The sequence below is a fragment of the Pseudorca crassidens genome, chromosome 3, assembly GCF_039906515.1.
Source record: "Pseudorca crassidens isolate mPseCra1 chromosome 3, mPseCra1.hap1, whole genome shotgun sequence".
Classification (NCBI taxonomy): Eukaryota; Metazoa; Chordata; class Mammalia; order Artiodactyla; family Delphinidae; genus Pseudorca; species Pseudorca crassidens.
The window spans coordinates 42,164,892-42,185,868 of NC_090298.1; the positions used below are offsets into that span (position 1 = coordinate 42,164,892).

At 41.4% G+C, this 20,977-nt stretch overlaps 1 long non-coding RNA gene across 1 annotated transcript; it reads left to right on the forward strand.

Moving 5' to 3' along the window:
• Window positions 1-11,043: 11,043 nt before the first annotated feature.
• Window positions 11,044-20,255, forward strand: LOC137220677 (uncharacterized). The gene is made up of 4 exons (XR_010941739.1): window positions 11,044-11,289; window positions 12,442-12,591; window positions 17,332-17,544; window positions 19,956-20,255. It is a non-coding gene; the product is annotated as an uncharacterized lncRNA (long non-coding RNA).
• The last annotated feature ends 722 nt before the right edge of the window (window positions 20,256-20,977 follow it).

The window sequence follows — 20,977 nt, forward strand, 5'->3', positions numbered from 1 at the left end:
GGTGTTTGGGGAAAACAGACTAGGAGGCTAAGCCTTCCCTCCTGGGCCATGGAGCATATCAGAGAAAACTTCTTGGAAGAGAAGTCACCCAAGTAGTTATGGGTGATCTTGCTTCTTCTCCCAGCTTCAGGGATGCAGAGGCCATCCTCTTTGGACTTAAGGCAGCCTACCAGCCTCCCCAGAGGAAGAGTTGATGCTTAGAAAACACAGATTCCAACACTAATGTCTTCAATGTATGCCACCTTTAGTTTCTCGGTTGGTTCATAATATGGACTCCTTGACTCCATTTTACGGTCGAGGAAAATGCAGACACTGAATAGTGAGTGTATTTCAAGAAACTCAGAGTAGGTGACGGATTAAGCCCATATGAGGTTTCAGCGTTCATTGACCACTGATATCATCTCAATTTTGTCAACACTGGGTTTTGATTTCCATTGTTGATTAGCTATCTCTCTTCATCTGTATTTCTGTATAATCTGAAGTTGGAAATCCTTTTAACAGATATTTAGAATACATTTTCCCCTTTTCTTTATATTTCTATTTGATATTCTTCAGTTCATTATATTTTTTAAAATGAAATCACATTTTTGGATATTTGTGGTTTGGCTGGCTAGCTGGGAAACTGTTTTCTGGCATTCATTAATGCTTTTTTTCTTTCCATTTAAAGAACATTTACTGGATTTGGTACTTGAAGAAACAAAATGCCAAATTAAGAAATGGGAGGGAGAATAAATGCCCTGTGCATGCAAAAACCCAGAAAGATTTTTTTTTCTCCCAATTTTTATGGATTTGACAGTATTGGGAAAGGGAACATTGTTTCTAACAAAACCCAAATTTTTATTTCTCTCTCCAAGAGATGTGACTTTAATCCTTTTTTTTTTTTTTTCCTTTTTTCCGGCTACTTTCCTGAAATGGTTTTCTAGGGTCTGATTTTCTTCTTCCTTAAAATAGACTAAAATAGCCTTGTTGGGGAATACCATCATGGAAGTGAAACAGACAAGGACTCAGCTTTCCTCACACTCATGGTCTGTCTACTTCTCTAGACAGTGCCTGGGTCCACAGCTCACTGCTTCTCACTGCCCTAAGTTAACTGCAACGAGGGGAAGACAGGAGAGCCTTGGGATATTTTTATATTCTCCTCTCTTCTGAAGAATTCACAAGTTAGCAAGTATTCAACCAGTGCTAACTAGAGGGTATTGCCAAGCATAACAGACTATACACAAGTCAACAAGGCCTCCCTCATATTGCAATCCCAGCAGAAAATGGTGTAGCAAAAGCAATCCCCAATCCTTGGTTGTCTGCCACACAAGTTCTTGTTCCAAGCTACGTATTCAGCCAGTTCTAGGACGGTGCCACCTTTTCCTATGTCCAGCACTAGGTTTACACCCGCAGTCCTTTCTACCCAGAATGTGTTATTTGGCTCTAACAAATGCAAGAGGAAGTGCCCTTCCCTGCACAGAAATCCAAACACAGGGTGAAACCACAGCTCGTTTTCAACAGGCCTCCTGTTATGAGTCCTCCCGGCTGTGCTGCCTTTCTGAAAGTGAGCTGGGGACTGGTGGTTCGAAGCCGTGGCCTCTGCCTCTTCCCGAGGATGCCTCTAACGAGGATCTTGAGATCATTAGTCACGAGCTGGAGATTTACCAACATGGCTCACTGAACCAGGTCGTGCTTTGTCAGATGTGAAATTCTAATGTTCTAACACATTGCTTGTTTGCAGATTGTGCCTTAAATAAATATGCTGATAAAATATAAAACAATACAGTGCTCTGAACTAGTGCATTATTTATGGCTTCATTTACTCAATAATCGTTTATTAAGGGCCTAATATGGGCCAGGCTCTGTGCTACGTGCAGCAGTTACAAGTCAGAAAGGAGATGGCATTGCCCTAAGTGGGCCAAGGATTCAAATCTCCGTCTCACCTCTCTCCACTAAACTACAAGTTCAGTAAGTGACCGCTGGTATGTAGGGAGTATAGTGGGAATGCAAAAAAGGGAGTAGTGGATTCCACTTATGCAGGAGGGTTGCAGCTAGTACATACAGTACTTCTTTGTAAATCAGAGCCACATCCTCTGGGCTCAGGTATTCTCTACCCCAGAACATGGGATTTGGTGAGTGGAGTATGGGCTGTGTTGACGCCACACTCACCTCTGCAGCAAGTCCTGATCAGGACAGTTTTCTTCAGGGGTGGTGCTTGAGCTCAGTCTTGAAAGATATGGAGGTGTCTGCTGAGAGGACAGGTATAAACAGCATGCCAGGAGGAGGGGACCATGGAGCAAAGGTAAATAGATATGACACCACCTGGCACAGTCCTGGTACTACAAGCAGTTGAACTTGGTGGGATGGGGCATAAAAGGAAGGAGAGGTAGGCAGAGGCCTGGTTGTAATCGACCCTGTGTTCCAAACTAAGAAGAAAATCCTTCATTCTGAAGGTTGTAGGGCAACATTGAGGGGGTTCCCAGAAAACAAGTGAGACGATCACATTACTCATCTTCATGGCAGCATCAGAATGGGTTGCAGGTGTTGAAAACAGCAGTAGGAGACCATGAAATAGTCCAGGTGATGGAGAGTGTGTTTGAACTTTCAACAGGCAACAGGGCTAAAGAGGTGAGAATAGATTTGAGAGAAGAAAAGGTGGTAGGATCTGCAGAAGGTGGTAGAATCTGGGGATTGGTGGGATTCTAGAAGATGAAGAGATTTGGGTGTTAAGGATGAATGGCTCCAGGACGTCTTGTTTGGGATCCTGGATGGTTGCCAGTACTTTTCACTTAAGAGGGATGCAGGGGGAAGAGGTGCTTAATGGGGGTACTCTCAGAGGAAGAATGCTGGGCGCTGTCTTACCAATGGCTACCGTCTGTTTATGGTACTGTTTTGGCAGCAGTGGGAGGTGTGGCACGCAAAGTGCAGAGGAGCTTATCAGTCCCCACTTCATGTCACAGACGACTGAAGAATTTTTACCCAGATCAGACCCAGAACTTGAGCTGCCTACTCTATCATCACACAGAGAAAAATATCCTTCCAAAACTATGGCTCTGTTGGCTCTGACCCAGTCTGGAGAAGGCAGTGTCTGCCATTGCTCATAGGGGGCAGTGGGTTGGTGGGCCAGCCTGACATAATGCATCCCCCTGAAAGGAAAACCTCTGAAGCACATGCTGTGACACACGTCAATACCATTGACTTACCCTACATAATGGGAAGACCACACTCTTTAGCACTAATAAAACACGCTACCCTTCAACTGCAAGTTATGTGTACACTCACAGAGTAAAAAAGAGGCCAGGACTACAGTTTATATACTTTATAATTCTTCTTCTAAGTTCTCAATTTAATGAGTGTATATATTTTTTTGAGTTTTAGAATTTTATTTATTTTTCATACAGCAGGCTCTTATTAGTTATCCATTTTATACATAATAGTGTATACATGTCAATCCCAATCTCCCAGTTCATCCCATCCAGCACCCCCTCCCCCCCTACTTCCCCCGCTTGGTGTCCATACGTTTGTTCTCTACATCTGTGTCTCTATTTCTGCCCTGCAAACCGGTCATGAGTGTATATATTTTTGAATTTTTTATTATGGAGGATTTTAAGCATATATGAAAGTAGAGTAGAAGGGATAATATAATATACCCATCCTTGTATCCATCACCCAATTCCAGCAATTATTAAGTTATAGCCAATCTTATTTCCTCTATACTGCCGCCAATATCCCCCGTCCCTCAGATTATAGATTATTTTGAAATAAATCTATTGAAGATTAAATATACTACATATGTAGTGTATAAAATATTATATAATTATATATATAAAATATATTTTTAATTTTTATTTTATTTTATTTTTTGGCTGCACTGCATGGCTTGTGGGATCTTACCTCCCCGACCAGGGATTGAACTCAGGCCCTTGGCACTGAGAGCACAGAGTCCTGACCACTGGACCGTCAGGGAATTCCCTAAAATATATTTTTTTACATAAACTTTTTATTTTGAAAGTTTTAAATCTAAAGAATTTAGATTTCTTTAAAATCTAAATACCCAGTTTCCCCTATCATTAACATTTTACACTAGTAATTACATTTGTGATAATTAACGAACCAACATTGATACATTATTAACTAGACAGTCCATATTTTATTCAGATTTTCTCGGTTTTTCCCTAATGTCCCTTTTCTGTTCCATGAGCCTATTGGAGGTATATTTTACTCTGCATTTAAAAATCTTCGTGGACTTAGGGATGTAACGCTCCATCTCATCCCTTACATGTAAGTTTTTCAGGTCTAAGAAGCCTGTGTCACATCGTGTTCAATTCATCCCTTTCTCCCTCCTTTCTCCCTTTCTCTCATGCTCTAACGGGAAGTGGATGTCTAGCACACAGGCCCACGGCAGCTTAGGGGCACTGATACCTTTGCTACCCTAGGAGCACTTTGGGCACATGCCACTACGGAATTAATGCTGGGAAAAACCACTGAATGGACTTTAGGAGAGTGGGGAAGCAGACAATTCAGAAAGGGGCAATGTACCTTTAAAAATACATTTGTGAGTTCACCACATTAATTAAATGAAATGGAACTAAAGTCACCCAGGTTGTTTGGGTCAATGTCTATGTTGGCTGTTCACAGCATAGGGTGTTCTGTGACTCAGAGGCCCTGTGGAGACCTGGGGAGGGGCTGCTGGCTGTTCACCCCTCCTCAGAACTAGGGTACCTGGACACAGGCCATTTGCTCTCTGCTGGCGTCACAGGAAGTCAGTTCTCTTTGGAGGTGTTTGTTTTGAATCAGTGGTGTGTGTGGTCCACATTTCTGATGCAATGCTTGCCTCCAGCCAGCCTGTTGAACAAATCTAAGTGCGTGAGCCGGCTGGCTCAGGGCCAGAATGGCGTCACTGCCCATTAATAGAAGTTGACAGAGCTCAGAAAAATGCTTTAGGTCTGGCAACAACCCAACTCCTCCTATACTGTGTCTGCCTCTGGGCAAATAAATGGAAAAATCAGTTTAAGGATGCTTATTTTCATGAGTTTGTGCTAATTTAAGCATTGATTTGCCTAATTACTGTCAGATTAAAAAAAATGTTTTGTGACACATGTTGCTTTTACCCAATTTATATATTCTTTTATAGGCTCTGCTTCTTTCCAAAAAAAGATTTGAGGATTTGAGATGATTTATTACAAAGGACATTTATTATTAGCATGTAAGCTTCCTCTGCTTTTCCTTGATGATGTTCTACTTATATAAATACAGCTGATGAAGTAAGAGCTTATTTATCTATCAAACATATGGAATACAATTATGGATACATTCAGAGTATACAGAGACTCACATCATATAACAAGATAACACAAATTATAAATAGATGAGAAAGAGAAAAGGAAACACAGTTAAGAACATAAAACATATGTTTTGTGGAAATTAGGACTAAAAAGAAATTGATACTGTGAAGTCCTCCAAATGGGTCACTTATCAGTCAACAAGCATCAGAAAAGCTATGAAGAAAGAGAAAACATGACCATCTGGTAAACCAAATGACAATAATCTAAAAATAAGCCACACAATTTTTCTGATACCCAGATCAGAAAGAAAATACTATGTAATGAACAGCCTCAAAAATATTCTTATTAGAAATTATTATGGGCTGAGTTTTGTGCCCTTTAAATTTATATGTTGAACTCCTAACCTCCAAGTGTCTCAAAATGTGACTGTATTTGGAGACAGGGTCTTTTAGAAAGTAACTAAGTTAAAATGAGACCATTAGGGTGGAGCCTAATTCAGTATAACTGGTGTCCCTAGAGGAAGAGGAGATTGGGACATACGCTCAGAGGGAAAAACACGTGAAGACAAGAGGCAGCCAAGGAGAGAGGCGTCAGAAGAAACCAACCCTGCCGACACCCTGGTGTTGGACTTTTGGCCTCCGGAAATGTGAGGAAATAAATTTCTCATGTGTAAGCCACCCAGTCTGCAGCACTTTGTCATGGCAGCCTTACCAAAATAATACAGACACAGTTATGAGTTTCTTAAGAGGTATATCTAATGGGATTCCTCTTCGCAGGCAGATTACATCACCCTAAGGTACACACCTCCTCCTTTCCCACTTTCCACCCGAATTCACATGACAATTGTGGGAACTTTGATATTCTTATGTGACCTTGCCATGCTGACCACAGCTAATCAATCTGGAAGCAGGCATCTGACCCCAGACAGCCCAATCCGAACGCTTTTCTGGAATTTTTCCACGTGAAACCAAGAGAGCTTGATATTAGTCCTCTCTGATAGCGGAAACCGTAAGATGGAAGCCTCGTTATCTGTCAATGGCCATATTTTCTCCCAGGCTAGAAGATGTCAGGCAGAGTCTTAGCATTATTCCAATTTCTAGCTTATTCTTTCATTCAGTAAATATTTATTGAATGTTACTATGTTCCAGGTGCTAGTTCAGTTGTTCCTGAAGTTCATTAGCATCCCTGCTTTCTTGGCACCTTACTTTGTTGCTACCCTTTTATTGATTTTATCACCAATAACCCCCCCCCCCTGCTTTTTGCCTAAGCCAGAGCAAGTGGATTTCTGTCACTTATAACCAAAGTAATACATCACAATTCCACACATTCTCCTTTCCCTCCAGTCGCACTGAATTGCCAGTAGCTCCTTGAACAAGTCCTGTTGTCTCAGGATAACAAGAGTCAGTCAAAAGATAATCATGCTTCTTTCTCAACATAAAAATGCAAAGTTCAAATATTAATTGTGCTGGTTTCCTTGTTCTGCCTGTAAAAATCTTTTTCTCCCAAATATCTGAGCTGACCTGGATATTCTCCTCCTCTTTCAGATTTGAGGGGTTTGTTACAGAGGCTTTTACTCACAACCAGGTGACTATGTCAAAGAGTCAGAAGTACCTAACCTCTTTTATAACCTCTCCTAAGTCAGAAATGATCGGTAGTAACAACATTCAATCATGGACTCAACATTATATGTATTAAGGGAATTTCCTCCATCTAGTAAATCACTCTCTTTTCTTTAGTGGGTACATTATCTTCCACTTCATGTGAAATTTATCTTTTAGGAAAGATGCATGCAATTTTTTGTGTAACTGTTCTCAGTTTATAGATTTTATATTTTTCCCAAGACGAAGGTGAAAAATCATTAACTCTATGGTGAGGCTTTCAGCCATAGATAGGAAATGGGCACTCAATCAGGGATTCTTAAAACACATTCAAATAATTTAATAGATGTTTTCTATTCTGACAAATAACACCAAAGCCAAAGACCTAATACTTAGAAATGAATGGTCTTTTGTTTTCATTCAGGAATGTCCACATTATCTCTATTTCTGTTGTGGAAACACATGATCTTTATTAATTAATTTATTTATTTTTACTTTTGGCTGTGTTGGGTCTTAGTTTCTGTGCGAGGGCTTTCACAAGTTGTGGCGAGCGGGGGCTACTCTTCATCGCGGTGCGCGGGCCTCTCTCTGTCGCGGCCTCTCTTGTTGCGGGAGCACAGGCTCCAGACGCGTAGGCTCAGTAGTTGTGGCGCACAGGCCCAGCCACTCCCCGGCATGTGGGATCTTCCCAGACCAGAGCTCGAACCCGTGTCCCCTGCATTGGCAGGCAGATTCTCAACCACTGCGTCACCCGGGAAGCCCTGGAAACACATGATCTTTAGCAGCCCAAGTTTGGATACCAGCACTACTTGGTAGGTGGGAGCACTGTACCAAGCAGGTCATTAGGCTCCAGGGCCTTAGTTTTCCTCCTTTATGGAACGGGAATTTAAAAAATTCCTACTTTGTAGTATAGCTGTGATGTCAATGATAATAAATTACTGTCTCAAGTGTCTGGCATGTTATGGGCATTCAAGAAATTGTATTATCATCCAATTCACTATATAATTGCTTATCTCTAATGTTCAATTGCCTTGTACGCTTACTGTCTTCTTTCTTTCATGATTTTCTTTTTATCATTTGATACATATAATTTCTGGGCTTTTGGTGACATAAAACTGTTACCATGGCATTTTTTGGCTTTCATAAGGAGGCACAAGGGAGGAAAAAGCAGAAAAGGAATACTAATTCTACATCAAGTCATTCATTTATTCATAGAAAGTACTTATTCATAGCAAGTAACCAGTATAAATAGTCCATACCACTAGAACAGCATGAGGTGTTCAAACCAAATTATGCATGTCAATGCCTTTCAGCTAAAGATCAGCAGGAACACATCTGTTGGGTTTATGACTTGTTGCAGGGAAACAGACCATGCAGCAGTAAGAGGGGGTTCCAAAGGAGTTGGAGGACTTGGGCTTGTGTTAGCTGACATGGGGAAGGCAAAGGAAACAGGGCTTGTGTTTGGATTGAAAGCTGTCAGGAAGAGGAGCAAATCTATGATTGGGCATCTTAATAAATCCTATCCAGGAAGAGGAAGTGCTAAGGTTATCACTGGAAAAGAGCAGCAGTCACTCAGATAAGCAAGAATAGGGGCGTGTTTCGTCATTTTTGTGATACAGACAATGTTCATAATTTGTCCACGTTCAGACATGACACAGAGTGGTCTTTATGTTGATCCATCAAAGTCAACAGAGGGACCTTGTCTGAAGCTGATGTTCTGAGAAATTATTTACATTCAATTGGAGAACACATGGCTTATCTGTAAATGCCAGGTCAGTTCCTAACAACTGTGAAATGTAGCTGTAAGTGTCAGCCCAGTTTCCATATGTCAGGCTGCTTTATTCATTCTTTTTTTTTTTTTTTTTTGCAGTACGCAGGCCTCTCACTGTTGTGGCGTCTCCCGTTGCAGAGCACAGGCTCCGGACGCGCAGGCTCAGCGGCCATGGCTCACGGGCCCAGCCGCTCCGCGGCATGTGGGATCTTCCTGGACCGGGGCACGAACCCGTGTCCCCTGCATCGGCAGGCGGACTCTCAACCACTGCGCCACCAGGGAAGCCCTGCTTTTTTCATTCTTATGTATTAACATGCTCTATAGTAGAATTTAGGTGCAGATAACAGGCACTGATCCATTTTAAGAGAATAAGAATTAATACAGGGAACTGGGTGCTTACAAAATTGTTGGATGAACTGAAGTAATGGTTCTGGGCTTAGAATCCAGGAACAACTTCAAGAATCACCCCACTGAACTGGGTCTCCAGGGGAGCTGCTAACCACTTAATTCCCCACCTTCCTGGTTGTAGCAATCGCCACTGAAGTTGTTCACTCCAAGAATATGTTAGCTTATGTACTCTTCAGAGATCAGGAAGCCATTGCTGCAACTTCTCAGCTTTGAAACCATGTCACATCTGCTCGGTGCATTCTAACTCATTTGAGCCCTGCCTCTTGGCTCTTACCATGCTGGTGACCAGAGCATGGGTACCTCTGCTACCTCGGCCATGGGACAATGCAACTCTTCTGCAGCCACCTTTGCCAACAGAAGCAGCACAAGTTGCAAACAGCCCATTCTCTCTATCACTTCCAATTTCCAGATCTCAAGTCAGCAATCTGATTGCCTGAATCAAATCATATCCAGAACTCTAGCTGCAAAGGTGTTGGGGTTAGTGTTTAGGTTTTCCCGTTTTTGCAGTAGGAAGGCATATTGGAAGGAGGTTGCAATGGATATTGATTTCCAGGCCAGGTTATTCATCATAAGCCCTAACAGTAAAGAGACCTGGATCTAACCCTGATTCAGTCACTTATTTGCTATGTGAAGTTAGAAAAGCATCATTGCCTTTCTGGGTCTCAGTCTCCATGACCAAGTTAGAGTGGTTGATATCCAATTTTCTTTCAGATTCTAAAATTCTGTGGCTCTATTATAAATTATTATACATTATAAATATTTAAAATATTTTCTTAAATGGGCTCATTTTGAAAAGAATTTTCTGTACTTCTTTTTTACAAAGATTTTATTTTCCTCATGAATACTTGTAATAAAACAGGAAGTTCTCTAAGATGATTGGAGAGTCCAAGTGATTTTTACCTCTCAGTATTTTCACCCTCCCACATTGAGTAGGGTTGGCCCATGTAACAGGATATTGTGGAATTAACAGTGTGTAACCCAGGGTTAGATCATAAAAGTTGCATCTTCCACCTTGCTCTCTCTTGGATGACTCACTCTAGGGGAAGCCAGCTGTTATGTCATGAGGACACATAACCAGAACTGTGAGGAGATCAGGTGTTGAGGACTGAAGCCTCCTGACTACAGCCAGCATCAATTTGCCAGCCATATGAGTAGTCCCCCTGGGAAAGTGAATGTCTCAGCCCCAGTCGAGCCTTCAGATGACTGTAACCCTGGCTGACATGTTGACTGAAACCTCATGCAAAACTCTGAGCCAGAGCTACCCATTTAAGCCACTCTCAAATGCCTAACCCACAGAAACTGTGTGAGATAATAAATATTTAATGCCATTTGAAGCCACTAAGTTCTGGAGTTAACTGTTATGCAGCAACAGAAAACTAATATATTCCCCAATCAGTATGCAAAATAGCATAAGAATCACCGAATTTATTTCTTAATTTCCAACATCAAATTTCATTTTCTTCTCCTTTTCTCACATAAAGCTGGTAGCCTTTGAGATTATATCCCTAGGACACAGAAGCCATTGGGTGTGTAAATCAGGATTAAAACTAAGTAATTTTTTTCTGAAATTTTATAAAATGTAGTAATGGGTAGACAGGAAAAGAGCTTATTGTTAATACACTAAGTAGCAAATATTTTCTCAGGCAAAATGCCAGGCACTTGAAACTTATCACAGGACTAATATATTCTTTGGAAAATAAAGCTAATGAAAACATAATAGTTAAAATGACTCTTTCACAGCCATCCCAGTCAGCTCTGCAAAATGGCTTTTAATTAATGAAGGAACTATGCTGTGTCTATCAGTTAACAAACACTCCAATATGATAAAGAAAGATAAGAGTTGCCTGTTACTGAAATATTTTTTGTTTTAAACTAAAAGGTAAAGAAATTAATCTAATTTCTTGCTGTTTATAATGGCTTAAAGTTTCATTGAACAAAGAATGTTCCAACAAAACTTACTCATACTTTTTTTTTTTTTTTTGCGGTACGTGGGCCTCTCACTGTTGTGGCCTCTGCCGTTGTGGAGCACAGGCTCCAGACGCGCAGGCTCAGCGGCCATGGCTCACGGGCCCAGCCGCTCCACGGCATGTGGGATCTTCGCGGACTGGGGCACGAACCCGTGTCCCCTGCATCGGCAGGCAGACTCTCAACCACTGCGCCACCAGGGAAGCCCAAAGCTTACTCTATACTTTTTTCACTGAGTTTATTTTTAATTAAGGCTCCCTCCTGAATTGTGCACCTATGTCTGGTAAGAACATAGTTTCTTACTTAGAGCAGTAATCTTCCGCTTATTATTAAAAATAAGAGTGCATGAGTTTTGGAGGATATATTAACTCGAAGTCTGAGTAACAAGTGCCACAAACCTTATATAAATCAGCGTGAGCAAAAAGAGTTTACCAGATAGTCACTGCATTCTCCTGGAATTCAAGTCACAGCCAGGTCCCGAGAGAGCCAGAGCCTGGGGCACCGACAGAGCCAGGATTGGAAAGCCTCCAGTTCTTCCAGCCCCATCTCTGCTTCTCTGGGTGCCAGCTTTGTCCTGTGGCAGACTGGCTTTCTCTTTGTTGTGGAAAACACAGTTTTTGGCCATTGCCAAGTTTTATATTTTTCAGCTTCAGTCACTGGATACTTGTTCTCTGGTCTCAAATGCAAGTTCCCAGTGAATTCCAGACAGGATTGGGATCATATTGTTCAACATGGCTGCTCTTGTGGGAGGTGGGGAGGGAGGGAGATTTCCCAGAACAACGGCAGGCTGGAAAGACAACGCAATACAATATGTCCCATGTATCAGTTTCCTAGAGCTGCTGCAACAAAGCACCACAAACTAGGAGGCTTAAACATGAGAAGTTTATTGTCTTGCAGTTCTGGAGGCTAAAAGTCCGAGATCATGGTGTCGACAGAGTTGGTTTTTTTTTTTTTTACTTTTGGCCAAGCCGAGGGGCTTGTGGGATCTTAGTTCTCTGGCCAGGGATTGAACCTGGGCCCTAGCAGTGAAAGCGCTGAGTCCTAACCACTGGACCGCCAGGGAATTCCCCAGAGTTGGTTTTTTCTAAGGGCTATGAGAGAGAATCTGTTCCAGGCCTCTCTCCAACTTCAGGTAGTTTGCTGACAGTCTTTGGCATTCCTGGCTTGTACCAGTATCATCCTAATCTTGCCTTTATCTCCCTGTGTGTTCTGTGTCCAAATTTCCCCTTTTAATAAGGACACCAGTCATACTGGATTAGGGACCACCCTAATGGAATGACTTCATCTTAACTAATTCCATCTGCAGTGCCCCTTTTCTCAAGTAAGGTCACATTCTGAGGTACTGGGGGCTAGGACTTCCACATGTAACTTTTGGGGAGGAGGGAAAATTATTTAACCTATAACATTTCACTTAGGGCAGCATTTCATGTACAAGGTATCAGAGACCAAAGAATGGAAGCAAGAAGCAAGGACATAGAGAAGTAAACCTAGAATTGGGAAGCGCTTCAGATTTCATCTTTCAAGAGAGAGAAGTAACAAACCTGCACCCAGAGAAGGAAGTGGAGGATGTTTTGGTGGTGATGAGGTAAGGTTAGACTGGGAGGGATATAGATTAATACGGAATACCTCATGCCTATAGTGACTCATTGGACGCACCGACCTGCATGGATGGTCCTATCTTCTTTCTCAGGCTCACCATCCCTTCAGATCTCCAGTTGCCCAGGGCTGGAGTGGGGATTGATATAGGATGCCAGTGGAAACAAGTAGAACGAAGAGCCTAGCTTCTTCTCTGTCTAGTGAACATGAACAGGATTGGACAGTAGAGAGAGTTTGGAAAGAGGAAGGAAGTCAGGCTCAGCACCCTGATTTCCCCTCCTACCTCCACGGGGTGCAGTGAGGGGCTCGCAGTTTGGAGTTGAATGGTGGCAGTGAGTCTCTGCCCCACTTCCTCTCTTGGTCTCCTGAGATCTGAAGCCCTGCAGATGCCCCAGCTCCACCGAACACTTGGAGGGCAGCAAAGTAGCAGCAAGTGGCTTCTGGACCCAGGATGGCAGAGGAGACCATCAAGGTCCCTTGCAGACATCCATCTCCTTGCATTGCCATCCCAAGAGAAGGGAGGCGTGTCTCCACGGCAGCAGTACTAGTGGGTGCAGACCAGCCACGATGTCATAAGGGCCCCTGGTGAACCTAGCTCTATCCCAAAACAGGGGAGGAGAAGAGTCTTTCATTGACTGCATTTCTAGTCAGAAGAGGCAATTAAGGTACTGAATTGAGCTAAATTCAGTACCTGAAATTACTGTAAATGAACAGGATTAAGGTTTCCCTGTCAAAGTAGGAAATCAGAATCAGAGACATGATTGATTATAAATTCAATGACAAAGTTGAGCGTGCAAAAATGAATCTTCTTATTCTATTATGATTTCATTATTTAGCACTTACTATGTGCCATGGAATAGCCTGAACACATTAATTTGCACCACAAATCAGTGGGTCTTACTATTCCCATATTACAGATAAAAAGACTAAGGCCTAGTGAAGTTGAGAAACTTGAACTAAAAACTAAGTGTGGGGGAATTGTATGGTATGCAAATTTTATCTCAATAAAGCTGTTACAAAATAAAATAAAATGAAAGAAGTCTGCTTGATAGTAAAGCCTACATACCATATATACTAGGAAATATCTTGCTTAACTGGTGCTGTTGCTGGTAGCAAGAAAGTGGATTGTCCTCATTTACATTTTTCTTGTTTAGGAGAGTGTACGTATATTATCAACTTAGTTATAAAAAGTTCCAAGGCCAGGGTCTGAAACAAAGTGATGTCAGTTCTGCCTTCCTGTATTCTGGGTGATGTGTCTTCCATGGAGGGTCATATTATCTCCTCAGAGCACAAAGGCCAGACCAAAGCCTGCTTTGCTTAAAGGGGAAATGGGAAAATTCACTATCTTGTTGGACATTATTTAGATCCATCACTTTTTGAAACCATGCTTTATGCAATTTTGATGAAATCTTAATTTAATCCCTTTTAGTTGAAGTTGCCGGTACTTCTTTGAAGATGGAATCATAGAATATACTAGGAGAACTCACTCTGTTTTCATATGCCACTAAAAGCAAATAAATTATCACCTTATAAGATTTATGAAAAAATATTCATACCGATTTTTTTCTAAGTCTTTTGTAAATTGACAAGCATGGTGACCCCTTTGTTTCATAATTTATGGTAATGGATTCAAGTTGTATCTCATTTTATTACATATTCTCTTAGAGAAATTACTTGATGTGGGCCTTCAAAATGGATACTTGTCGAAATGACAAATTTGAAAGCCTTGTGAGAGTTTTGTTCACAAGCCTTAAGAGGAACGAAGGCGATATTTCAAAGTCCTTTAATTATCTCAGATGAAGTGATAGGGAAAATAATATGCTAAATGCCAAAGCAAAACCATACATTGGGATGAAGTCAGTTGTTACATATACAATGGATTCTTTTCTCTTGAAAACCGTGGTCTGGACACATTTCAGTAACTTTCTTCTTTAGACACAAGCAGTGAACCACAGAGAAACCATGAGGTCTGCGATTCTGCAGGGGGCACTTTCAAAATGCTGACTTGCTACCACGGAAGGTTGCCCAGGGTACAGAGCAAAGTGAAAAATGTAAATTGTCCAACAATGTGTACAGTGTAGACCATTCACAAGGGGAAAACAGATATGATATGGTATATTATGATTTGATACAATACTTCATTATAAACATAGAAAGGCAATTCTGAAAAGACCCCAAAGAAGCATTTAATACTTGTTGCCTTTGGAAAGAATAAATTGGGAATGATGGTATCTTTTACATATTATAGTTAAAAAGATTTTGTGGTAAAGATAAGGAATATTAAAATTAACAAGTAAAATAAAAATAAAACAAAAATAGAGAGTAGCCACTTCATAAAGAATAGCAGGCTGGGCAGGGGTGCTGGGTTTGTCCCTTGGAAGTGGACCCCAGAGCACATCACTTGCTGAGGCACCAGCAATAGGTTGACTGCTCTCTGTCTGAACGTCATCATGTGCTGGTTGATCCCTATTGACCCTTTGTATCATCCACTGAGCCTCCAGGAGATGACAGCACACTGCACCCCTTCCATATCTGTCTAGGTTTCTGACATAGTAATAACAGCACATATAAAAGACTAAGGATGATGCTGGTGGCTGTTGTTAGAATGTGCATCATAGCATTTCAGTAGATATTTAAGTTCACTAAAACTGAAAAAAAATCACAGGTAAGAACAATTTTTGATTCAAAAGAAAGAATATTGCAGTGTTGTGATAACCAACAAACAAAAAGCAGATTTTGGAAAAGTTAAGTTTTGACCTTCTCCTGAACCCACCATCCTGCTGATCTGGAATACTGAACACATGTATTCTAGGAGACTTGTAGAATGCTGTTTGGTTTATTTTACTTCACTGTTTAAACTGTATGCTTTTATTTTTTTAAAAAAACTGCATATTCATGTGGGAAAAGAAACATCTGTTTTCAAGACATTCTAAACTTTCTTATAAATGCCATTTCATCCTTGATATTCCACCTCCCTCCAGCTGTAGATTTTATATACTGGTTGAGAATAATAAATGGTGGTATATTTTAAAAAATCAGTGTTGATGGGTTCCAACATCAAATCAAAAGATGGGTATTTCCAGTGAAAGATTTCAAACGTACTAAAAATAACACTTGATTTTATGTTTTAAAAAATAAAGTATAAGATTTTGAAAAAATTGGCAAAGAGTCAGGGATAGGCTGCAAAGTAGATATATCTTCAAGCAAATATCTCTTAACTGTGTATCTCCTAGTTGGGATGCTTTGCTCTGCTCTGATTTCTCAGATGTGACAGGTCCAGAGGACAAGCTTCCTTTCCAAACTACAATAGAGAAAACCGGACTCTGGAGATGTGGCCTCGTTTATATATTTCTATCCCTTAAGAATGCTATGTTTATTCCTACCCCAGGGCTTTTACACTTACTCTTCCTTCTGCTTGGAATGTTTTTTCCTAAGATCTGCAGGTAGCTGCCTTTGTTTCACCATGTAGGTATGTGACAGGTAGAATAATCATCCCTAGTGATACCCATATCCTAGTCCTCAGAACCTTACATGGCATGAGGGACTTTGCAGATGTGATTAAGGATCTTGAGATAAGAAGATTATCCTGGATTATTTTGGTGGATCCAAGGTAATCACAAGGGTTCTTTATAAGTGTTAGAGGGAGACAGGAGAGTGAGTGTCAAAATCAGAGATTTGAAGATGCTACTCTGCTGTCTGTCTACTCTGCTACTCTGCTTTGCAGCTGCAGGATGAAGCCACAGTTAAGGAATGCAGGCACCTTCTAAAAGCTGAGAAAGGCAACTAGAGCCTTCAGAAGGAATGCTGCCCTGCTGACAACTTGGTTTTAGCCCAGCGAGACCTGTGTTGGACTTCTGACCTCCAGAATCATGAGATAATACATTTACATTGTTGTTTTAAGTCATTAAGTTTCTGGTAATTTATTACAGCAACAATAGGAAACTAATACAAGGTCTTAACTCAAATGTCATCTCTTAGAGGGAAACTCTTCATACCCTAACTAACTAGTCACTCTCTACCACATTATCCTTGTTTAGCCTCTCCATAGTATTTACCAGTACCTGAAAATATTTTAGACAATAAGCGCGTTAAAAACACTTTTTCCTTCTATTAGCGTATGAACTCCTTAGGGACAGCACTTGCTCACCACTGTAGCCCCAGCACCTCGAATAACATCTAGCACATTATAGGTGCTTATGAAAATGCGTAATGCTCCTCCCTGTAGAGTCTTTCTTCCTCCTCCTTTTCTAGAATATACCTGCAGGAAGAGAAAAAAATAGTTTTTCATTTTAAATGTTTGTGTTTATTGCCAAACAAACCATTTTGAGCCACTTCTAAATTCCGGGTGGGAGTGAGAGTCCTCCTGATACCCTCCTCTCTCCTGCTTGCCTTGCTTCCCGAGATTGGGAATGAGTCAGGCCAAGCTAGTTATTCCAGAGTTCCATCAGATTGTTCAAGCCAAGAAGAGGCTGAAATTTCAAGAGTCAGATCTCTGGTAAATTTCCTGAAGGACATAACTTGGGCCTGAGCTTGATGTACTTCCTGATATGATATCATCGTTCATTTGTGACTTATTGGAAGCCCTCCGTGGGCATGTATGGCAGAAGAAGTTGGCGGGTGGGGTGAGTGAGGCATTTGACAAATGCCTGCACTTGGCCCAGAGGGTCCTGCCTTCCTTGGCCACTGTGGACTTGTCCAGCCTCATCTTTACCCTCTCTTCTCCATGTAGGTTATGTTCTTAGGCTCCCTAGAATCCTTGCTGCTCCCTGGAAATGCTGTCCTTTTATGCCACATGTCTTCCTCATGCTGTGTCTGAGCCTGGAAGGTCTGTCTCCTTGTCCACACAGCAAACTCATGGTCTCCCTTCAGAGACAGATCTCCTCTTCTGTTCCCTGACACATCTATCCTGGGTAACCTGCATTGACTAACAGCTGTAACAGAGGTACGTAGGCATTGTTGCTGTCCTGTGCAGGAACACTGTCTAGTGCACTCTGGAATCCCTAATGCCTAGCACAGGGACTGACACGGTCATTTGCTGGAGGAAGGAATCTCTGGCCCGTATTAGACTGGACCAGGGCCATTCACCGTTCATCTCTGTATTTCAGAAAAATACAGAGCGGCCCAGAGTGCACTGAATACATGTTTAATGACTAGACTTGAGGTAAATGGTATGGGAAGCTATTATTCTTAGCTTGTAAGATTTTTAGTTTGGCACATAGCCGTCTAAAACTTTTCCCCACTTTACACGTAGTTGTGGCCAAATGACCAAGTTCTGGCCAATGAAATGTGAGCAGAAGTGTCATGTGGCAGCTTCTAGGAACTTTCATCAAGAGAAGGATGACATATGCCCTTTGACTCTTCTTTGGGTCCTGTCTCCCATCGTCCTATCTGGAACATGGATGCCTCTAGTCGTGCAGTGTCAAAATCCCAATGCGGTATCCTGGGGCTAGTGATGGCAGGACACTATTGACACCCCCAGCCTGGGACAAAAGAAATGAGTGGTCATTGGCATCTTGAAGAAGAGGGTTGTGTGGAGAGGGCCATTCATCAAGAGCCATATCAGGGAGAGCATCAGTCAGCCTGCAGGGAGATAGCTAAGGGATTAAATATCTGACCTCACTTTCCTCCATCCTCAAGTCAATGTTCCCCATAAACTGAACCAAGTGGAAATTTTAAGGCAAGGGAGCCCATTGATGTGGGGACTCCAAGGGCACAGCAGGAGGAAGAGGATGGAGAGAGGATTTGTCTGGGTAAACAGAAGATATTCAGCACACTTGGGTAGACTTGTTTTCTCATTTTATTTATTTATTTATTTATAAAATAATATTTGGAATTTATTTATTTATTTTTGGCTGCATTGGGTCTTCTTTGCTGCGCACAGGCTTTCTCTAGTTGCAGCGAGTGGGGGCTACTCTTTGTTACGGTGCACGGGCTTCTCATTGCGGTGGCTTCTCTTGTTGTGGAGCACGGGTTCTAGGTGCGTGGGCTTCAGTAGTTGGGCACAAGGGCTCCGTAGTTGTGGCTCGCGGGCCCTAGAACGCAGGCCCAGTAGTTGTGGCTCACAGGCTTCATTGCTCTGCGGCATGTGGGATCTTCCCAGACCAGGGCTCGAACCTGTGTCTCCTGCATTGGCAGGCGGATTCTTAACCACTGCACCACCAGGGAAGTCCTTGTTTTCTCATTTTAAAAACAAGGAAATAAGATGAAAACAATCTCTACTTTTCTTTCTGGTTGTTATATTCGGAGTGGATTTTCTGCATTAACTGGTTTCACTTTCTCAGTCCTTTATGCTGGGCTACAGGGCAATAGCAGTCAAGCACTCCAGAGTATCAGATATTACAGACCAATGTCCCAACTCAAAATCATATTAGTTGGTAAAGAATATGTTAAATTTAAAAGTCCAGAAACAGATCCACACACATATGAACCATTCATTTTATGACAAAAGTGACACTGCAGAGCAATGGGAAAAGGATAGTCTTTATAATAAATCATGCAGGATCAGTTGTATAACTTTATGGAAAAAATAAATACTAACCTGTACCCTATACACAATTCCATATGGACAGTTGAGCTACATGTAAAACAAAACAAAAAATAAAACTTCTAAAGAAAACATAGGAGAGTATCTTCATGATGTTGGTGTAGAGCAAAAGTACGGACAAAAGATTTGAACAGCACTTCCCATATGGTCCATAAATGTAAGAGAAGGGTTCAGCCTCATCAGTTATTATCAGAATGACTAACATGACAAAGTTATGCAATGATCATTTCACAGTTGTCATTACATACTGACAATTACAAGGGTTGGTAAGGATGTAGAGCAACTGGAACTCTTACATACGGCTAGGGAGTGTGGAGATTGGTACAATCACTTTGGAAAACTGCTTTCTAGTATCTAATAAAGTTGATCATACACAGAACCCATGACCCAGAACAGCTAGGAACATCCACAAAAGATATGCATGCATATGTTCGCTTAAAGACATATATACTCAAGAATATTCATAGCAGCATTCTCTTTAAGAGCCGACAATTTAAAACAGCCCAAGTGGAAATCAATAGTAGAATGGATATATGACTTGGGGTGTATTTATATAATGAAATACTAGTACAGAGCAATAAAAATGAATAATCGCTACATGCAGCAACAAGCTTGAATCTCATAAAAAATACGCAGAAAAGTATATACAGAATTACTACATTTATACAGACTTTAAAAATAGGCAAAGCTGTAATCAGTGGTGTCAAAAAGCAGAGTTATGCTTTCCTTTTGGAGGGATATAGGGTCTGGCTGGGGCATGAGGGCAACTAATTGAGGCTGGTAAATTTTTTTTTTTTTTTTTTTTTTAGGTACGCAGGCCTCTCACTGCCGTGGCCTCTCCCGCTGCGGAGCACAGGCTTCGGGCGCGCAGGCTCAGCGGCCATGGCTCGCGGGCGCAGCCACTCCGCGGCATGTGGGATCTTCCCGGACTGGGGCATGAACCCGTGTCCCTTGCATCGGCAGGCGGACTCTCAACCACTGTGCCACCAGGGAAGTCCAGAGGCTGGTAAATTTTTGTTTCTTGATCTTGGTCATGGTTCTGTGGGTGTGTTCACATATGAAAGCTCTTTGAGCTGGACACTAGTTTATGTTTGTTTCTGTAAATAAAGACTTACTGACATCAATAAGTGTTATCATTTAATACAGCTTTTTCCTTTTTAAAAATAAAAGCTGGGGCAGGAACCCAAACACCAGCCCTTTGCTTTTCAACACTAATATAAAGATCAGGATTAGAGCATGTCTGTATTGCCATTGAGGAATTAAAAGCAGTGAATGATTTCAAACAGGCTTTCTGTGAACAGGTGTTCAAAACCAGAAAGGTTTCCTAAGTCATTTGTGAAATCAACTTTCACTGCAGTCTAGAGCCCCGGTACTCTGTCAGGAATCATATGCAATGAGATTTTTTTTTTTTCGCCCACATTTCTGTCTGCTAAAGAAAATAAAACTATTTGACAGAACAAAAAATTGTCTTAAATGAAAACATGTCAAAAAAAAGGGCAGCATTATTCTCAACTCTGAGTGCCTCAGAGAAAAAGAATATGAGGTTTAAAATAAAGAGTTCTCTGTCCTGAGAAAGATTAAATTTTTACCTACTCTCTCAGCAAGCTCATTTATTAAGTTCCAACTATTTCTAACCAGTAACTTAGTTGACTTACCAGAAAGACACATCAACATAGACTAATGATAAAAATAGCAACCATAACCAAAACACCCAAAACAAGAGCCATGTTAAAGATGAGTGAGAGGCAGTTTTACCGTAAAGTCTATCTACACCGAATTTACTCCAGCTGTGTACCACATTTCACTCTTACTACCCTAGTGGTCAAGGTGA